Source organism: Pongo abelii, chromosome 5 (genome assembly GCF_028885655.2).
Source record: "Pongo abelii isolate AG06213 chromosome 5, NHGRI_mPonAbe1-v2.0_pri, whole genome shotgun sequence".
Lineage (NCBI taxonomy): Eukaryota > Metazoa > Chordata > Mammalia > Primates > Hominidae > Pongo > Pongo abelii.
In genome coordinates, this window is record NC_071990.2 from 14,315,464 (window position 1) to 14,320,226 (window position 4,763).

At 44.2% G+C, this 4,763-nt stretch overlaps 1 long non-coding RNA gene across 1 annotated transcript; it reads right to left on the minus strand.

Annotated features, from left to right (window-relative positions):
* Nucleotides 1-517: 517 nt before the first annotated feature.
* LOC134761606 (uncharacterized) lies at nucleotides 518-3,413 on the minus strand. Its single transcript, XR_010140517.1, has 5 exons — nucleotides 3,353-3,413; nucleotides 2,756-2,888; nucleotides 1,861-1,939; nucleotides 1,378-1,428; nucleotides 518-1,061 (listed from the first exon to the last, which is right to left on the minus strand). It is a non-coding gene; the product is annotated as an uncharacterized LOC134761606 (long non-coding RNA).
* Between the last annotated feature and the right edge of the window lie 1,350 nt (nucleotides 3,414-4,763).

The window sequence follows — 4,763 nt, forward strand, 5'->3', positions numbered from 1 at the left end:
ATCCCAGCATGTTAATGGGAGAGTAAGGGCGGAAAGCCTTGGAGCCTGATGATCCCAGAGTCTGCTCTCCCTGAAGATAACATCCAAACACAGTTTTCACTTCAAAGAGAGAACAGGGGAAAAAGATGGTAGAAGGAAGGAGCATGAAGATCTCTTATACCTCAAACTCATCAAGCTTAGTCAATTCCTGCTCATTTCTGAAAGGGTGGAAACATTGAAATGATAGTTTCCTGTTGAAGGTAAGAGGAAAAAAGAGTGAGAGGAAGAGAAAGAAATGATTTAAATTGACATGCTTTGTCATGATTGCTTGCAAAGACAATCACTTTTTGATGATACCGCAGCCTTATCAGGAAAAGTAATTTATAGATACCATTTCAAATGGGAGGGGAGAAATCCTACAAAACCTAACAGCACAGAAATGCAGAAGGAAATATTGCTTAGAAAAAAAAAAACCCAACAAAACAATAAACTTCTCCTGTGCTTTATATGTTGAAAAGGGTTGACTGTAAATCCTGATTTGACATTCATTCCAGATCCATTTTAGAGGCAGCCCACAGACTCAACAGGGCAAGAGAAAACACTAAATCATAATTACCTCATAAAAGCCAAGCTTGTTTCTCTGAATGCTTGAGAACTGGCATAGCTTCTCAAAATATCATAAATTTATTGTGTTCTCTCCTGTTTTACTTAACAGCCAATTAATGTTACTGTTTAAAAGAATTAAAGCCAGGGCTTCGAAGGGGGTGAGAATGGAGGAAAATATTATAAAAGCCTTTAAACCTTGGCTAGCATGCAGATACTGTGTATAGATTCAGCCCTCATTATGAAACGGCTCATTAAAAGACTCAGCTGAAGGAAAATCCTGCCATGATCCATACCCATTGATATGATCTTGTTCTTATTAGCATCCTCAAAAGGAAAACAGTTTTCAACACAATCTTGAGTTGGTTTTAATATCCTATAGGATGACACCAGAGGTGATGGCAGGAGCGCTTGCTCCTCTCTGGGAAGCTCTTCTGCAAGTGAAGGATCTGGGCCACTGGTACAGCCAGTGCCATTATCTGGAGCAGTAGAATGGATCAAAACAAGGCAGACACACAATGCCCCCTACACCCCCACGGGGTCCTGAAGCCCCCAGTGGCTCTGCATTCTGACACGGCCCTATGAGTTCGTCATACATTCCAAATGAAGACAAGACAATCCACATTTGTTCCAAGAGTTCACCCACAAGTTGTCATTCTCCTGAAGAGAGTCCCATAAATTGTCACCGTAAATTCTCAGCAAAGACTGAAGCAGCTGGGTTTGGGGATTCCTGGGCAGGGCACAAACATGAGCATGAAATGATACAGAATCAGGTGTGTTCAGGTCCTGACTTACCTCCTGTGTGGCCTTGCACAAGGCACGCTGTTTGGACCTCAGTTCTTGGCTCTGGAAAATGAAGATGTCAGTGGCCATCCATTACCCAAGTGACAAAGCCATTCTAAAATTACTTAGAATGCTACTTTTGTTTTATATAAATTTCTCTTTAGTATTGTATCAGGGTGACAAGGAGTAATGCTTGGGCACTAGGATACATATCCCAACAACTGGAAAGGCAGTGTGGCCATTAGGACAGATGACAGCCTACAACAGTTGAAGGCCCAGTATGGCCGGCCCAGTATGAGCTGGCTGAATGTCCATCCTGGCCCCTGATGTCTTTCGAGATAGCCCTGAGCAGAGGCTTTGGAAGAGAGAGGAAAGCAAGATGATGCAGACAGCCAGGAGATGGCCAAGAGGAAGGTGAGCATCTGAAACTGGACTTAAAGAGAGAGCTGAACTGGACTTGAGCAGAAGGAGCATGTGCTTTGGAGCCAGACTCACCTGGCTCAGATCACATCTTGGTGCCGAATATATGGCTTGAGGCAAGTTACTCGATTTCTCTCAGCCTCTATTTTCCCACCTGTAAAATGGAGATGAAGTGTCATCTATGAGACAAAACTAAACATGAGGCAAGATATAGCATATGTCAAAATTTATTCTTTTTTATTTTTTCTTTTTGAGACAGGGTCTTGTTCTGTCACCTAGGCTGCAGTGCGGTGGCACGATCTCAGCTCACTGCAACCCCCGTCTCCTGGGCTTAAGCAATCCTCCCACCTTAACCTCCCAAGTAGCTGGGACTACATGCATGAGCCACCACACCCGGCTAATTTTTATATTTTTTGTGGAGATGGGGTTTTGCCATGCTGGCCAGGCTGGTCTTGAACTCCTGAGCTCAAGCAATCTGCCCTCCTCCTTGACCCCCCAAAGTGCTGGGATTACAGGCCTGAGTTATCATGCCCAGACAAAATTTATTCCTGATAATTCTTCAAAATGTTTATAAAGTTTCTCTCCTAAATCATCTCCCAGTGGGTCTACACGGCCAGCTTTTCTTCCAACAGTGAAACAGATCAAATTCTTGGCCTCAGTTTACAGGCCATTTTGGATGAAAAAAAAATTGTAAATTGAATCATCAGAATCATTCTGGTGTTGTGAGATGTTAATACCATGGGAAGCATCCCTGGAACAGAGATAGTTTGAGGGAATTCACATCTTGTGCATTCTTTGGGTCTAAGTTCACTGAGTGGAACTGGGAGCAAAATCACTTGTGCAAATTATATTAAATTCATCCTCTAGGTCCTCTTCCTCCATCCCTCTCTCTTGGTCAAGTATGCACAGTTGAATTTGTCCAGGTTGAATAAGCCAAATGTGTGCAACTCCATTATAATTGTAGACATACCTTGCATGCTTGTTGTGAAGAGTAGGAGAGTTACTGCATGTGAAGTATACAGTGTAAGACTTGATATGTACTCAGTCAATTCATGTTACCATTGTCCTCCCTCACATTTGGAAGGCTCTATTTGTGACCACTCCTGGAGAGAATTAGACAGACCACTCTATGACAACCTGATCCTCCTCTAATATTTTGATCCTTGAATAACCTTGAAGGTGGCAAGAAGTCAAAAAGGAGGAAGGAAGGAGGGAAGTTGGAAGAGGAGGAGAGGAAGAAAGAAGGAAGACCAGAGAATATCTGTGTCAGTGGAAAGCATTTCAGTAATGATAATACTGATGTCTGGTATCGCTGGGGAGATGTGACAGCTTGAGTCTATGTGTACTATCAGCTAATATTAATGAATTATTTATCGATCATTTTCCTCACCAGGGACCAGGCATTGTACTATGGCTTTTCATGTGTGACAGAAAAAAAAAATCAGTAATAACTGTTATTAGAAGACCATGAGGTCTATGGAGGAAAAAGGGAGAGTTTTATTTTCTATGAAAAATGATCTGCAGACTGGGGAGGCATAGCCTTCAGCACAAGTGAAAGTGGGCTCACCAAGGAACAAAGGGAGGGTCTGGCTTAAATAGGGAAAGTTCTTGCCCTGGTTCTTGATCTGGCTTATTCATGCAAATGGCAGATTTAAACTTGTTCAGTTCTGATTGATCCAAACAGTGGAGCCCTGACTGGGCGGTTTCCAAGCCCAAACCCAGAAGTCTCTGTCAGATGCTTCTTTCAAATGGCGTGTGTGTGTGTGTGTGTGTGTGTGTTGGGGCGTGGTTCTGATTGCAGTTTATCTTGGCACTGACAACAGAAATTGGATTGGCTTGATTGTAGAAAGGAGGTCCAGTGACACTTTTACATCTTTCTGAGCTCGCAGAGTACATGACCACTCCCTCACCCAGCTTTGGCTGCCTGGTTCTGTTTGAACCCTGAGCACCTCAGTTAGCCACATGGAGTCCATTTTGTCTGTTAGCCAGGGGCATACTTTAAAATAACCCAGAGTCTCTTCCCCTTTCCATCTGCTCAAAAAGATTCTGTGCAGCTCTTTTGATCCTTGATTCTTTGCAGAATTGGAATATAGGGCAGAACTGGAACTTTGCACCTAAACTCAGAGGAAAACAGAGCCTGGAAGACTGAGAAGTGAACAGTTGATAGTGTCCTGTTCTCCTGTTGTGTACACTGCTGAGGTACTAAGCGTTAGTGTGGTGTTAAGACACATATTGGTTTTCATCCACAGTTCATGGCTCGTAACTCCCATAGCCCTTGTTCCAGTCTTTTGTTGTAATGTTGGGTGGGTTAGGCCTCAGGGGCAGCCCTCTGACCTCCTGCCCTCCTTTCACGCTATGTTCCCCCACCTTTCTGACTGTGGGTCTTAAGACCCTTCCATTAGAGGGTCTCACCTTATACCCTAGGGGAAGGAATGGTGATGTCATGAAGCTTCCAGAAAAACCCAAGAAGACAGGTTTCAGGGAGCTTCTGGAGAGCTGAACACAGGAAGGTTCCTGGAGGGTGGCATCCCAGGGAGGGCATGGAAGCTCCGCCCCCCTTCTCCCATGCCTTGCCCTATGCATCTCCTCATCCATTTCTTTTGCAATATCTTCTATAATAGATCGGTAGATGTAATAGTGTTTCTAGGTGTGTGAGCCACTCCAGCAAATCAATCAAATCCAAAAAGAGGGTCATGGGGATCCCAACCCAAAGCCAGTCCATCAGAAGTCCCAGAGAGGGCCACACTTGCGCCTTTTTGGGGGGCAGTTTTGGGGACTGAGTCCTCAACCTGTGGGATCTTACAGCGTCTCCTGGTAGATAGTGTCAGAACTGAATTAGAGGACACACAGCTGGTGTCTGCTGCTTTGTTTGTGGGGGAAAAACCCACGCATTTGGTCACAGAAGTCTTCTGTGCTGATGATTGTAGTGGTGTGAGTGCAGAGGAAAATCATGGTTAGAGAAAGTTTTCCCTACACAG